A 17,029-nucleotide genomic window follows, 5' to 3' on the forward strand; every position below is an offset into this window, starting at 1 on the left:
GGTGGACACATTTATTCTGGTACAAGAGTGGCTTTTTTCAGTAGGGTTTAAAGTTTATCCCAAGCGACATAAGCTAAACTAAAAAAAAAAAAGGCACTAGTATTGGAATACTGTCTACACGTTCTCAACTTTTGCAGTATACACAGGTATAACTGAACCAAAAGAGTAAGTCCACACTGCTTTGTCTAAAGAAGCTGTGACTTCCCTGTGTGAATCATAGCATCCACAAAACATTGTGCTTTTTCTTAAAAAGTGAATAGCATTCTGGGCAGGTATCCCAAGAATATTCTACTGCTAATATCAAATCATTATAAGTTGTTTCTCCTGGTGGATTATGGGATACCTTCTGAAATTCTGGGCCCTGGGGTCAAACTCCTGATTCCTTCCATAATATTCCAAAATTCATCTGGTTATCACTAACCAATACCATTTTCAAAACTGTTGGTTTCAAACAAATTTTGTAAACTGTTCTCAGGCAGCATGGAGGAAGCACTGCTGAGCACCGTGAGCTTGACCATCCTGCATACAAACAGGATGCTCCTGATGTACTGGCCACCACTCAGGTCAGCGGCAGGACAGACCGACCACAGCCACAATACTGTACAGAAACAGTTATTGAAGGATGACGACGATGAAATTGGGCAGTTATTTCTACATTATATTTTCTTAGGCTGGTGTCACAGAGTAGAGTGCCACTTCTGGGCTCAGCCAATGATCACTGACTGATAGGACAGAACGCTGCTGCAGACCTAGGATGTTTGGCTGCAGAACTTTATGATACGGAAGGCTGCTCGTCCTGGAGTTACAGTGGTGAAATACCAACAAGGCCCACTCAATGTGCAGAAGCATGTGGTCATTGCCATCTGGAAGCTTGCAATGCCCAGCTGCTACCAGTCAGTAACTAACCAGTCTGGTTGGTAGATCAACTTTCAGGGTTGTTGGTCATGGAGATACACATTGTTGGCTGCGAGGGTGTTGCTGTACTGGGTCATTAAGCTTGGCAATGCACAGAAGGTTACTGATGGCTTTTGAACCTTTGGGGATCCCATATAGAGGCCACTGATGGACCCATGCGTCCCTGATGCCAGGATATGTAGAAACTTACCTCTGGTTTAAGCAATGAAAAATGGAACTTTTACTCCCAAAACTACTATAAACATGTATGGTGTCAGGTTTCCAGCCAGTTGTCAGGGAGAACACGTTTACTTTCTGCTTCTCTGGCTTATGAAGCCTTTTCCTAAACACATGGATAGGAGAAAGAACTGTTTAACTATAACCTGAGTAACTGCAGAATGACTACGGAGCATTTGGAAGACTGAAAGAAAGGTTAACGTATCTCATGACAAGGCCAGAGGCTTCTGAAAGATATCTGTCTTGTATCACAGATGCTTGCTGTGTTTTTGACATCTGAGAGCAAGGGAGAGAGCCTCATCAATGATTGGGAACTGAGGAGACTTATGAGATGTTATGACCTGCTAGAGAGGATGCCTCTATCTAATGCCCCGATGAGCCCGGGAATCACTGTGCTTGTACTTAGACAGCATAGTATAGGGAAGGAAAATGAAAGTAATGTAATTTAATAAATGAAGTGTATACAATGTAGAAAAGACTTCTGAATTGATTTTATTAGGAATTGATGTTAGGGAAAGCTGCGTCTAAGTGATTTTTTCAACCCAGGGCAACTTAAAACATGAATAATTTGATTGGGGGAGGTGGGGTGGGTGGAAGGGGCTGGAAGGACCAAGCGTGAACTTAAAAAAACCAAACGGTTACTCACCTTCTCATAATTGTTGCTCTTTGATAGGTGTTGCTCATATCCATTCCAATTAGGTGTGCGTGTGCCACGTTCACTGGAAGGTTTTTCCCTTCGTAGCACCCATTGGGTCGGCTCTGGAGCCCCCTGGAATCGCATCTTCATGGCGCCGCATACAGGGCCCTGCCGACCTTCCGCATCCAGTTCCTTCTTGCCGGATATGCCGACAGAGGGGAAGGCGGGTGGGTTTGGAATGGACATGAGCAACACATCTCGAAGAACAACAGTTACGAGAAGGTGAGTAACCATTTTTTCTTCTTCGAGTGCTTGCTTATATCAATTCCAATTAGGTGACTCCCAAGCCTTATCTAGGGCTGTGGTCAGAGTTTATGGAATTCCTGATTGAAACACAGCCCTGCCAAACACTGCATCATCCTTGGCATGCTGGGTGATAGCGTAATGTGATGTGAAGGTGTGGACTGAAGACCACACAGCCACTCTGCATATCTCCTGGATCGGTACCTGGGCCTAAAAGGCTGCTGAAGACACCTGAGCTCTAGTGGAGTGTGCAATCGGATTGGAGGCAGGGACCGTAGCGAGGTCGTAACAAACCTGGATACAGGATGTGATCCACGATGATATCCACTGTGTGGACACTGGGAGGCCTTTCATCCTGTCTGCTACAGCAACAAACAGCTGGTTCAACTTACGGAACAGCTTAGTTTGTTCAATATAAAAAGCCAATGCATGCCGCACATCCAGGGAATGAAGCCCCTGCTCGTGGCTATTGGCGTGGTGTTTTGGGATGAAGACCGGAAGGAGTATGTCTTGATTGGCATGGAAACCCAAGACTATGTTCGGGAGGAATGCCAGGTGGGGTCACAGTTGCACCTTATCTTTGTAGAAAATGGTATATGGAGGGTCAGATGCGAGAGCCTTGAGCTCAGATGCCTTTCTGGCTGATGTTATTGCAACCAAAAAGGCCACCTTGTAGGAAAGGTAAAGGAGTTAGCATATAGCTAGGGGCTTGAACAGCTCTCCCCCCCCCCAACCCCATCAGCCTCGGGAGTACCAAGTTAAGGTCCTAAGCAGCAGTGGACTGGCAAATATGAGGATATAATCTGTCTAACCACTTGAGGAACTGCTGCACTGTTTCATCAGTGAAGATGGTGCGTCCATGCTCTCCTGGGTGAAAAGCTGAGATGGCAGCCAGGTGAACCTTTATCAAGGAGCAAGACAAACTATGCTGTTTCAATTTTAGGAGATAAAGGGGACTGACAATTGTGTTGGAGGGATACGACTCTGAGCGCCAAATTGCGAATCTATTCCACTTGGCTAGGTAAGTCGCTATAGTTGAAGGCTTTTTGCTACCCAGAAGAACCTCCCTCACGGGGTCTGGGCATGTAAGCGCTAGCGGGTTCAACCATGCAGCTTCCAAGTCATGAGGTGGAGAGACTCGAGATTGAGGTGTCGAAGCTTTCTGTGATGTTGAGTGATGAGGTCCGGAACTAGCGGTAGAGTGATTGGAGTGTCCACCGATAGCTCCAGAAGCATGGTATACCAATGCTGATGTGGCCAGGCCAATGTCACCAGGAGCACCGAAGTTCCATTGCTCCAGATCTTGAGGAGGACCTTGTGAACCAGTGGTATAGGAGGGAACCTGTAAAAGAGGTAGCCCTACCACGGGAGAAGAAACATGTCTGCCAACAAACCTGGGCTATGGTTTAGGAAGGAGCAGAATTGTAGGCACTTTGTTGCCCCTTGTGGCGAACAGATCAATCTGGGGAACTCCTCACTGATGGAAGATATTGTTTATCACATCTGGACCACTCATGGTTGCGGAAAGACTTGCTGAGGTGGTCTGCTAGTTCATTCTGTGACCCTGGAAGATAGGAAACTTCCAAAAGTATGGAGCGTGCTATGCAGAACTCCCAGAGCTTGAAGGCTTCCTGACACAGGGGAGAGGAGCATGCTCTCCCGTCTGTTGATATAAAACGTCGCTGCTGTATGGTCTGTCAGGACCACTATGCACTTGCCCTCCAGGAGAGGCTGAGAGGCCTGACATGCCAGCTGGACTGCCCTGAGCTCCCTTACATTGATGTGAAGCATCAGTTCCTCCTGAGACCAGAGGCCTTGAGTTCTGTGCTTCCTAAGGTGTGCCCTCCACCCCAAGACTGAGGCATCAGTGGTCAGATATAGGGATGGATGTAATTTGGAAAACGCGACACCGTGCATACCAAGTGTGGTTCAAACCCCCAGAGAAGAGCCATGAGAACGTCTGGTGGAAGGGTAACCACCATGTCTAGACTGTGCCTGCTTGGCCGATACACCGATGCCAGCCAAGAGGTCCGAGTCTGAGCCTCGCATGTTGCGCAACATACGTGCAAGATGCCATGTGACCTAAGAGTTTTAAGCAACTTCTTACTGTGGTTATAGGGAATCGTTTGAGGTCCTGTCTGATATCGTGAATAGCCTGAAAGCAGGATTGGGTAGGAATGCCGTGGCCTGTGCTGAGTCTACACTGCCCCTATGAACTCAATTCTCTGAGTAGGGGTGAGCGTTGACTTTTGAGTGTTTAGGAGGAGGCCCAATGCATTGAAGGTGGATCTTATGAGGGAAGACATGTTGACCCACTTGTGTTCTGGACCGGCCCTTGACTAGCCAGTCGTCTAGGTAAGGAAATACCTGAACCAGCCTTTTCCGCAGAAAAGCAGCCATGACTGACATACATTTGGTAAAAACCCGAGGTGCCGACGATAGGCCGAATGGTAGTACTGTGAATTGGTAGCGGGAACTCCTGACTGTAAGCCTTAAGAAGCGCCTGTGGGGCGGGATTACAGAAATGTGGAAGTATGCATCTTTCAAGTTGAGGGCGGCATACCAATCTCCTCGATCCAGAGACAGGATGATAGTGGCAAAAGAGACCATTTGAAACTTTAGTTTCTTCATGAATCTGTTGAGATTGCGCAGGTCCAAGGTGGGTCCGAGGCCCCCTTTTACTTTCAGTATTAGCAAATACCGGGAGTAAAACTCCTTTCCCCTGAGCTCTGTCGGAACCTCCTCCACAGCCCCCGCTGATAGGAAGGTTTGTGGCTCCTGGACGAGAAGTTGCTCGTGAGAGGGGTCCCTGAAGAGGGACGGGGAAGGGAGGTGGGAGTGGGGGAGAGGTTTGAGGAAAATTGGAGAGAATATCCTGTCTCTACTGTGTGAAAGACCCAACAGTCTGAGGTGATCTGGGACCACGCTCAGTAGAAACGGGATAGACGTTCCGAAAACTGGAAAGAAAGATCCACTTGAGAGGTTGGTATAACGCCCTCAGGCACATCCTCAAAATGTCTGCCTAGGGCCTAGTGGCTGCCTGGATGACCCAAACCCTCTGTTATTTGGGGGCTGGTGATGGTGGTTCTGGTTTCTGGGATGCCTACGGTTTTGGTCCTGCTTAAACTACCTCTGGTATGGTCGTGTTGTGGGTTGAGGCTTAAATCATCTACGCTGGGTGGCAGGAGTGTGCAGACGCAGCAATCTTAGAGTGGCTCGGGAGTCTCAGACTGTGGAGTCTCCAGTCTGTTTTCTCTGAAAATAATATGGCCCCCTCAAACGGTAGATCCTGAATTCTGTTGGACCTCCCCAGGAAAGCCTGAGGCCTGCAGCCAGGAGCTGTGAAGTTGCACCCCATAATGCTTTATAGGATATGCTTATGAATGTATATATGACATAACTGGAATATGTTTTACGCTACATATGCCACGTAACATAGCTCTGTAAAGGTTATGATCTACTGAATACATTCATCCTATTTGCATGCATGTCATTTTGGTACTCGAAGTTATGAATATTGGTTGTATGCTTGTTTAATTTTAAATAGCCTCAGTGAAGCAGTTGGTGAGCTTCCTGAGAAAAGACCATTCTCAGTAAGTGCCCAATCAAGAAGCCCTTAAGCCAATAATGAACTTGGAGATGCCAATCCACATCTGAGCTTTCCCAGGAATGTGGCTTGGCTGGTAAGGAACTCAGTCATGCATGGACATGTGACTTGCCCATGTGACTCCAAAACTCCATTTTGTAGCTAGATTCTATTGTAGCTGTATTCTACGTAGGGGGAGGAAGGGGTGTCCACCCACAAGAGAAAGTCTATTTAATCCCCTGGGAAACCCCTCCATTTTGTCTTCAGCTAGCTCAAGAGATAGCCTCTCCACCCCAAAAGATACCTGAAAGAAACTAGAACAAAGGGCAGTAACCACAGGGGGTAAGAGTGATTGCTGGACCCAGATTAGAAGGAGACTAGTCTGTAAAAGGAAGCTTACTGGAACACCTCTAAGGGTGAGGTTTTATCTGTATTCAGTTTTTTTACTGTATTAGGCTCAGACTTGCGTGTTTTATTTGATTTTGTTTGGTAATTTACTTTGTTCTGTCTGTTACTGCTTGGAACCATTTAAATCCTACTTTCTGTATTTAATAAAATCACTTTTTACTTATTATTTAACCCAGAGTATGTATTAATACCTTGGGGTGGGTGGGGGGAGGGTACAAACAGCTGTGTCTCTCTCTCTCTCAATGTTATAGAGGGTGAACAATTTATAAAGTTTATACAGGGTAAACTCATACATGGTAAAACAGATTTGGGGTTTGGACCCCATTGGGAGTTGGTCATCTGATTATTAAAGACAGGAACACTTCTTAAGCTGCTTTCAGTTAAGCTTGCAGTTTGTGGGACGTGTTTCAGACCTGGGTCTGTGTTTGTGGCCGGCAAGCGTGTCTGGCACATCCAGGCAGGGCTCTGGAGTCCCAAGCTGGCAGGGAAAGCAGGGGCAGAAGTAGTCTTGGCACATCAGTTGGCAGCCCCAAAGGGGTTTCTGTGATCCAACCCATCACATGAGGAATAGCGCACTGCGATGCCCAAAGCCATCATCCGCATTGCAGAGTCTGCTGAGTCTAATGCCACTTGCAGCAACGTCCTGGCGATCGTCTTGCCCTCATCCACAAGAACTGAGAATTCCAGCTTAGAATCCAGTGGGACAATGTCCGAGAAGTTAGAGACTTGAAGTTATATTGGATAAGGAGTGCCTGCCTGCTGGTTTGCAATCCGAAGCTGGAGCCCTCTGGTGGAGTACATCTTCCTCCCAAAGAGTCCAGCTTCTTTGCATCCTTAGCTCAAGGGGTAGGTCCTTGCCTTTCCCTCGTGTTAACAGCTGCCACTACCGAGTCCGGTGTTGGGTGGGCAAACAAGTATTCCTAGCCCTTGCAGGGTACAAAGTACTTCTCTTGACTCCCTTAGCTGTAGGAGCCAGAGAGGACCCTGGTGGGTCCTGCTGAGGATAAAATGTCTACTACTGGGTCTGACACCTCAGTGAACTCCTCCCTCTATACCCCGTGGTTCTGAGCAATCTGCCTTAGAAGTTCAAGGTGAGCTCTGCTGTCGGGAAGGGGGGGCGCCATCGTCTCATTTGGAAACAATGAGGTGGAACCTGGAATATGGGAGAGGTTCTTCTGCCCATCCAGCTCCTCAAAAAGTTGCGGCTCCGCCCTGGCCCCAGTCGCAGCAGTGGTACCATCCGTGGTACTAAGTGAAGACATGATGCCAGGTACGGTGCTGGGTCTGTTGTCGGTGCCGGGCGCGGTACCAATCATGGTGCTGGCTGATGCCCGGGAGAAATCCCTGGCTCCAGACGCAGTCCCTTCTCTTGGATGCGACGGAAAAGGAGTGTACAGAGGTGGACCCCTGGGACTGGTGGTAAGCCTATGGGGTCCAAAAGGCCCACTGGGTCAGCATCTGAGCCATTGTGGTGGCCATGGTACCGGAGGAAAGGTTTGGGAGTGTCAGCGGCTATTATGTCAGCTTCTCCGGCACACACGAGTCTGTGTCCGATGCAGATTCCAATGAGTCCATGCGCAGGGACCATGGCAGAGTCATGCCTGTAGGTGCCAGGGATTGTTGCCGGGGTAACAGATAGTTGCCGAGTCATAGCTGGCTTGCCCCTGAACTTCACTGGTGGCCTCTGAGTCATTTGGGGACTCAGGACCGGTGCTGTGACACTGTGGTTGGGGGAGTGCAAGCCTGTCAACGTTATCAGATCCCACGCTACCTTGTAAGTCTCGGGTGTGGAAGGGAGGTCCAAATCCTCCACCTGGGTCTCCTCCAGTGGCACTAGACTCAGCAGTCCCTCCCGTGGGCCCAGAGTTGATGGTGCCAGTTGCTGAGCTGGAGAGGAGGTGCGGTCTCCCTCCCTTGGGTTCACATTCCGGTGTGCGGGAATGGGAGTGCCCTCTATCAGTCTTCCTGTGCTGCTTCTTCATAACAGAAGACTGCGAGCAGTGCTGAGATTGATCCCGTGCCGTGTTCAGTGCTGGGGAACGCCGGTGCCGAGGGTCTCTGACCCCAGAGTCCTTCCTCGGCACCTCCTGGACCACAGCCAGTGCGCTGCACACTGACTCTCAGGAACCCAGTGCCGCATCCATGGGGCTTGACTCAGACTGAGGGTGGAGAGCTGCTTCCAATTAGCAGCAACTTTAGTCTGTGATCCCTCTCCTTCTTCGTGCAGGGGCAAAAGCTTCTACAGATCTTGCACCTGTCTGCTTGATGGGACTTCCCCAAGCACTTTAGACAAGCCGAGTGCGGGTTGCCCTTCGGCATAGGCTTCTGGCAAACTCCTGGGTCCAAGGCATGCCCCAGGCCTGGAAGAGGGATGCGGAAGCGGGGGAGGGAACCCCTCCCCAAGTACCCCAAGTCCAGATGTCTAACTACCAACAACAATTTTTAAACTATCTTTAACTATTTACAGGAAATACACTAGAGGATTGCTCGTTGAAGACAAGAGACGAAACGTTCCGATGACTGCCACTGATGGTAAGAAGGCACTGGAGAGGCAGTGGGTCGGCAGGGCCCTATATGTGCCGCCATGAAGGCATGACTCCAGGGGGCTCCAGAGCCGACCCAATAGGTGCTGCTAGGGAAAAACCGTCCAGAAAACTGTGCATGCAGCACACGTACACTTAATTGGAAGCGATATGAGCAAGCACTCGAAGAAGAATAAATAAAATGGTGCAGAAATAACCAAAAGGACAGAATGAACTTGTTTGTGCTGATGGGATCACAAAAATAAGAAGGTGGGATTGTAACCGTTCTCCTGGTCTTCGGGAGTAGAATGATGTGGGAACTGTCTATCCTTTGCAGTTGGGGGTGTGAAAAGGGAATCTCAAGTATCCTCAATAGGATTAATTAGGTTAAGGTGCTGTCCAAGTGAGCACAGCATAACAATGTTCTCCAGCTAATTTATCTGCTTCTGCATCATGTTCGACATCCTTTCCTGAAAGTCTATTTTACTGTCCAACTGGTCCATACATTCTCTTGACAACTCCTCGGCATGTTCCCAGTTGTCCTTTCTCACTTGTGGTTAGAGGGACTTATGCAGCAAGACAAGAACAAGTGGCCATTTTGCCTTGTAAAAATTTTAGATGTTTGAAATCTAGAAGAGCTCAGGGCATTGACTAAATTATGGTCTTGTATGCATTTCTTACTGGTACACTTGTTTTTTATTTTGCTACAACCAACCACTTTGGATGACTATCTTCTAACATTTTTTTCCATGGCACCGCCTGGAAGGCAGAGGGAGCATCAAGTTGCAAGGAGAAAGTAGGGAGGCACATTTTCGTTTAGGGATATGAGAGTAAGAATTTTGGGGAAAAAGATGCTCTTAGTAGTTTAATTTTCCAAATTGGATGCCACCTTGAGTGCGGAGGCTGCAGAAAAGCCAAGTAAGCAGAGGACAAACATGTCTGCCCTCTGCTGTAGCACTATCTGCCAGCCATGACAGTGCAAACCCAGTATCCAGAAGACGGGTTTTCAAATCCCACATACAGGCAGAATGGGACAGCTAATTGTAATACAGCACTTTATACTTACTGGATGAGGATGCCTCTTCAGCACTGTCATTCTGTCTCTCTGGCTGGGTCTCAGGTGGTGTCTCCAGATGGATCTCTGGATGTCAGTAAGGTATGCCACAGAGATTGTATTTGTCCAGGGAAATTTCCTCCTGCATGGGATCCAGAGTTTCCTATGTGGTTTCTGAACGCATGTCTTCCTCATTGTGGGCCATGGCCAAATTGTCCAATATATATTGGGTTTCTGTGGCAGCCTCTTGAGCAAAAAATCCAGTACTGCACACATACTGGGAGCAATATGAGAGGTCTTGTTTTTTGTCTTTGACATTTTTGTAGTTCTGTCACAAGACCATGCCTTTGGCACAGAGCTGGCACGTGTTCTGGGAGTACTGCTTTTCCTGCATTTACGCTGCTAAATTTGCATTCCAGTGACTACCAGAAAGATGAGACTGAACTTGTTCCTCTCTCTAGAGCAGTGGTTTTCAACCTCTCTTTTTTGCAGACCTCTAAAAAATTTCAAATGGAGGCGCAGACCTCTTTGGAAATCTTACAACAGTCTGTGGAGCCCCAGATGTCTGTGAACCACTGGTTGAAAACCACTGCTCTAGAGAGTAAGGAAGTCCAGGATCTTCTGATGAGACCATGTAAAAGCACTGGACATAGTGGCTGTAATGGACCTGGCATCTGAACTAGAGTTACAAGCAGATGTGCTTGTGTGTATGCCATCATTTAAACCAGGGATGGAGAGAGCGCGCCTCTCGAGATGACTCCAAAGCAATGGAGAACGCTCAGATAACCAGACAGGCCAGTCCAGCTGTGAAACAAACCAGTGTGGGATAGCTGTTAGAGGACTACCTGTAGAAATACTGGTAACTCAAAATGGGGATGCATCCACATGAACCTTATAGCAGTATATAACTAATTCCAAAATAGAATTATGTCACATCCAAAGTGGATTAATTATAGCAGGATAAAACACAAGATGAAACAAAAAGAAGGTAATTCATGTATGGATGCAATGCAGTTTATGCCAATAAAACCTAAAGATATACCAAAAATATCCCCATGTAGATGAGGCTTAAGAGTGTTTACCTGTGGGGCGGGGAAGTATATCAGTGTAACTATGCTGGTTTAAATTCACACTTTAGGTTACACCAAAAAAATCTTTCCTGTGTAGAAAGGCCTGATTAAAACTATTTTTCATTTGTTTGTTAAAATTTAAATAACACTTCAATTACAGCATGACAGAATTCCCAATTCAAATTCATGAGCCTTTACCCTTCGTGTCCTGCTGTGAAACCAGGGAAGCCTACACTTGACATTTACGATATTTCTAAGGGATTTTTTGGGGGGTGTGTGCAAGTGTAATATTACATCTTTTGTACGTCAAAGAATCAAAACAGGGCAAACCCAGTTTTAAAAAGTCCTTGATAGCAGATTTCAGAGTAGTAGCCATGTTAGTCTGTATCAGCAAAAAGAACAGGAGTACTTGTGGCACCTTAAAGACTAACAAATTTATTTGAGCATGAGCTTTTGTGGGCTACAGCCCACTTCATTGGATGCATAGAATGGAACATGCAGTAAGAAGATATTTATACATACAGTGAACATGAAAAGGTGGAAGTACCCATAACAACTGTAAGAGGCTAATTAATTAAGAGAAGCTATTATCAAGCAGGGGAGAAAAACTTATCTAGTTAGACTCTAATGAGAAGCTGCTGAACTTGAATTAATACACAAACTAGATACCATTAATTTAGGTTTGAACAGAGACTGGGAATGGCTCGGTCATTACACTAATTGAATCTATTTCCCCATGTTAAAGTATCCTCACACCTTCGTGTCAACTGTCCAGAATGGGCCATCTTGATTATCATTTCAAAAGTTCTTTACAGCAGAGGTTCTCAAACTGTGGTCTGTGGACCACCAGTGGTCTGCGAGCTCCATTCAGGTGGTCTGCGGATAGTTCCCTCTAAGGTGTGTGCCTGGGCGGCTGCACAAGACAATGAAGAGCCACCCACCTAATTAGTGGAGACGCGCAGGCGTTGCGCCACTAATTAGGTGCCTGGATACTGGGAGATGACGTACATGTAAGGTGAGGTGGTAGCCTTGGGGGGGAAAATAGCAGGTAGGTGGGAGAGGGCGGTGGGGTGGGGTGAATTTGGGATGCGCAGGGCTGCAGCGGCCAGAGAAAGAGGCAACTTTCCCCAGATCCAGGGTTGTGGCTGCCGGGGAGAGAGACCCCTCCTTCCCAGCCCCAGCTCAGGGGCTGCCACAGTGGGGGAGAGAGGGCACATCCATCACATCTGAAAGGTAAAACCACTGATATGAAAATATGAGTTGTGTGTTTTTATTTGTAGAACAAAAAAAATTAAGCTTTTTTAAAAAAATACCGCTTTTATCTGAAGTGCTTTACAAGAGTTAGCTAATGGTACAAACAACATTTGGAAAGATCATTAAGTGGTCTGCCGAGACCTTCAGCAATTTTCAAGTGGTCCGCGGAAAAAAAAAGTTTGAGAACCACTGCTTTATAGGTTACCTTTACTGTAAGATGGGTGTACAACCAGTTAAAAGTCTGCACTCACAGTAGTTATTGATGGGGTTCTACAGAATCTGGTACTATTCAATATTTTCATTAATGACTTGGATAATGGAGTGTATTATATCCTTATAAAATTTGCAGATGATAGGGTTGCAAGCACTTTGGAAGACCGGATTAGAATTCAAAATGACCTAGACAAAGTGGAGAATTAGTCTGAAATCAACAATTAAATAATTTCAAAAGCACAGTACTACACTTAGGAAGCAAAACCAAATGCACAGACACAAAAAAGAGAATAACTAGTAGGCAGTATTACTGCTTCAAAGGATCTGGGTTTTTTTGTGGATCACAAACCAATTATGAGCCAACTGTATGTATAGTTGGGAAAAATACATCTGGTATGCATTAACAGGGATGTCATATGTAAGACTGGAGCTAAGTGGCCCACTCTACTCAGCAATGGCGAGGCCTCAGCTGGAGTGCTGTGTCCAGTTGTAGGCACCACACTTTAGGAAAGATGTGGACAAACTGGAGGGCAACAAAAATAAAAGTGTTAGAAAACATGATCCATGAAGAAAAGTTAAACTGGGTATGTTTAGTCTTGAGAAAAGACCTGATAAGTCTTCAAATATGTTAAGGATTATTATAAATAGGGCAGTGATCAATTGTCCTCCACGTCCAATGAAGACAAGACAAGAAGTAATCAGCTTGATCTGCACCAAGGGAGATTTAGATTAGATGTTAGGAAAAACTTTCTAACTATATGGATTGTTAAGCATTGGAATAGGCTTCCAAAGGAAGCTGTGAAATTCCCATTGTCTAACCTGTTCTTAAAAATCTCCAAACACTAACTTTCCAGCCCTACTTTGCATGCAGACCTAGGATCATAGGAAACAAAAGTCTAAGATGTGACTTCCCCACATTCATTTGAAAAGTCTAGTGGTGCCCCACGGAAGTGTTCAATATTGTTTAGGAAGACTTCTACTAATACAATATTTTCGACAAAACAGCTTAATGCTAACATGAAAACAAGATCTTAAAGAACTTAAATTCATCCCTTTCTGCTGCTTATTGCCAGCAGAATTATACCACCACCACTTCCGCCAACAAAAGAGACATCCAGTTTTTCTTGTAAATATCCCTCTACAGAAATGGGAAGAGTAATTAGTTTTTTTCCCCTCTAACCTTTAAAAGCATTTTCTTTAATGCAATGTTTTCCCTCCTTTTTCCATGAAGTATCAGTAAGTCTTTAACTGGGTATTAATCTATATCCCTAAATGTGACAGTGTTAACTATTCTGCTAAGTGATTTAACTGGGAAAATCCAGCAACTGTGTTTGTCCAAGGCAGCTGGACATACCTGGTACAGTCATACATTCTTGTACAGGGTCCCCAAACTGTAGTACATGAGCTTGCCAAGAAGTGAATTGATAGAACACTTTTTTTTAAGATGTTGGTATGTTAACCATAAAGTTAGGGAACGTCTGTAATGTGAACCACATTCAGTAAGAAACTGTTGCACATTCCAGCAGCAGTGAAGGATACTGTGCCACAATCTTAAGCCTTGTCTATACCACACAGTTTTGTCAGCAAAAGGCAGCTTTTGCTGGCAAAACAGTGAAGGTTACACACTGGAATGCTACTTTTTTGGTGCAAAATTCTCCTATTTTGCCAACAAACTAAAACCACCTCAATGAGAGGCATAATGCTTTTTGAAGCAAAGTTAAAGTGACGAATGGCAGCATCTACTTTGATGATTTGTTATGTTGCCATAACAGGAGTCCCCCAGTATCCCACAATGCCCACCGTGAGTGACGTCTCTGCTCACTGTTTTGAACTCGGCTGCCCTGCACACAGCTACACAAGCATGTGCCCTTCTCCTTTCAAAGCTCCGGGAAGTTCTGACAGCTCGGCATGCTGCTCTGTTCCAACAGCAATGAGCAAATAATTAATATGGAATCCTGCTCTCTCCAGCACCAGGAGAACAGTGGCAGGCAGGCTGCTGCTGAGGGAGGGAGGGAGTGGACTGGTGCGCTGTGCAGAACCTGTTCCCCTCCACCACCTTAGGACTGGTTGCTTCGGGTTGCTGTCTGAAGTTAAAGACACAGCATGCCAACACGATACACTCACTCTGCCCCAACGGAGACACTCACTCTCTCATATTCACTCCCCCACTCCAATCCCCCAACACACACATGGTCTCTCTCCTCCCCCACACACATGCACACACACTCCGCCACACACTCGTCCTCCCCACCCCACTCCTGCTTCAGTTCAAAAGTAGCTACAAATCTAGTAGGATGCCCATGGAACAATGGGATTGAGAAATATACATCACCTGACGCTGTACCCGCCTCAGGAGGCACTGCAAACCCTTCCCAAAGCACTCTGTTGCCAGTTGCACAGTGGGATAGCTACCCACAGTGCACTGCTCTGTTGATGCAAGAGCTGCTAGTGTGAATGCACTCTGCCAAGACATGCTACTGTGGACATGCAACAGTGGTTTAATTAAAGTAGTGGCTATATGTCAGCATAAACTTTTGTCAACAAAACTCTGTAGCGTAGACAAGGCCTTATTCTCTGTGGTATTTCCACATGTGGCTGTGTCTTCACTGGCACTTCTAAATCTCCCACCACTGTGCTACATTGGTGCGGCTCCAGTGGTTCTAGCAGAGGCTAGTCACCAACATTTTTATATTATTGTATCTAACCTTGCCTTGCTTGGTCACAACATAGTTTAAATATGTAGATAGATGGGATCTAGCTAGATCACAGAACCATAATGAAGCCTTGGACAAGTTAAGTCTATATCTAGATTTTAATATTCACTGCTGTAACTGAGTCTGTTGACAAAGCAGTATTTATAGTGTAGACAGACCTTAACTAGAATAGGGAACAGCTTTTCTTAAAGATCTTCAAGTGTTAGTGACAGAACTTTGGAAAAAAGTATTAGGAAGTATATAAGTAGAAGAGCTGTATTTTAAATTTGTGTATTCAGTTAAAGACGTGGGATGTTAAACAGTAGGTTTGTACTTACTTAAAAAGCATTTCAATTACTCTTTAAGATGATGTGCAGTTTAGCTAATCTGCATCTAACTAGAAATGACAGAAATACTCCCACCCCCGCCTTTACTTTGACAGGAGTCAGAGATCTGAAGTTTTACATTGTACTTAGTTCTACCTTTTAACACCACACTAAATTAAATCTCTACAGCTTCTTAAAACAAATACAACATACAAAACTCTTTATAGCTCTTTCTAGGCTGTTACATTTCTGCATCCTACTGCAGTCACTGCTTTGACTACTTTTTTTATTGGATGGTGCTAATTCCAACTCCATAGTAACCACTCAGTATCCCTACTCTGTAATACTGAGCAGCTATGCTGGGCTCTTTCCTTTAGAAGTTTTATTCTGCCCTCTATTGCATTATTACAGAATTACACTTGAACTTCAGAATGTATTGCAACTATTAGCATTGTATTCGTGTCCCCTTACCACAGTATATTGTATTAAAAAAATACAACTTTCAGAAAAATTGGTTACTGCCTTTTCTTTCAACAGGTCCCTGGGCTGTTTGTACTCTACCCATGAGTTAAGTAAAAACTACCTACAAAATCGATGAATAGGAGACTAGATCCATAAACCAACAAATGGCCTTTTAAACGTCTGATTTGGATTTATGGCCAATTATTGTAGGTTCAATATAGTTCAAAATTTGCTTTATACATTTTTGGTTTTGGGGGTTGTTAACTGAGCAGTAAGTCCTCTTTGAGCTAAAACTTAAGCAAGCAAGCAAGCCTTGGCTAAAAGGTAGTGCTTTTTTTTAAGTTGTCTTAATTTCATTTTTAAAACAATTTTTCATAATTACTTCAAAATATGGAACTCTATACTTTTGCTAAGGGAGTATAACATTAGCCAAGCCTTTAACTTTTCCCATCAAGCTACAATTGTAACAGACTTAGCACTTTAATGTTTTATAGCTGTTTGGAATATTTACATGTTCAAAGACCAGAAATCCTCAGGTCTATCTGGAATATAGTAAAACAGAAGGGCCCTTTAGCAACATCTGGCACGAATAACTACAGTGACATCACCTTCACCTGAACATACAGATCCTGCTCTACCGCTTTCAAGGGAGGCCTTTGGTTTCAATGTACTTCCTCTGCATCCAAATCACTAAACAATTTCTTCTTCAGCTAAAATGTGGATATTCCACAATGGTTCAGAGGCCATCATGGCAGGCGGGGCTTCAGCGCAGGTAGTACAAGCCTGGCGCAGAACCTGGGTATGTACTTGGCTTGTTAGCTTGCTCTAATGCCCACGCTGCACTCTCTTCACTCGTATTGTTATTTGTGCTAACTGGATTCAAGTTAGCTCAGATAAGGATATGCTGCTGTGCACAGAGTAGCCTACCACCTTCATTTGGTCACAAATTGCCAAGAAATATTTCTCATTATGAAAACTGGTCTTCCTCTCATCCCCCGTGACTACCTCAGCGCCTACCTTTCGCGTTCATAGCTTTAACATGACTGACACGTTTCTGGTTAGTGTCAGCGTTGCTAGTCAGAGCTGTAAAAATAGCATGAAACTGAGCAGAACTATATCATTATGGCTGGAAATGCTATGAGTGGCAGCAGAGATACTGGAGCTGTCTGCAGACTCAGGATGACAACACCGCATGTTTACTTTTGCTGGGTTATCTTTACAACCATCATGATTATGATTTACTTTAAAAATTAATTTCTAAATCCATTGCTTAGACCTCTGAAAAGGACTAATGCTCAGCTGGCAAGAGAATTTTTCAAATCCTAAGTCAGCCACTTATAACTGGAGAATAGAGCAAAGTGATGGGGATG

At 45.2% G+C, this 17,029-nt stretch overlaps 1 protein-coding gene across 2 annotated transcripts in view; it reads right to left on the minus strand.

The window, feature by feature from the left end:
- Window positions 1-17,029, minus strand: part of FAM210A (family with sequence similarity 210 member A) — a 33,075-nt gene that overhangs the window by 11,608 nt on the left and 4,438 nt on the right. The window contains exon 1 of one of the 2 annotated variants that reach the window (XM_045004375.1): window positions 13,979-14,078. The exons of the other annotated variant lie outside the window; for it this stretch is intronic. The gene's annotated coding sequence lies outside the window, so the exon portion shown is untranslated. Of the gene's footprint in view, window positions 1-13,978; window positions 14,079-17,029 lie in introns of those variants that run through there. 2 annotated transcript variants of the gene reach the window in all.

The sequence above is a fragment of the Mauremys mutica genome, chromosome 2, assembly GCF_020497125.1.
Source record: "Mauremys mutica isolate MM-2020 ecotype Southern chromosome 2, ASM2049712v1, whole genome shotgun sequence".
Taxonomy (NCBI): domain Eukaryota; kingdom Metazoa; phylum Chordata; order Testudines; family Geoemydidae; genus Mauremys; species Mauremys mutica.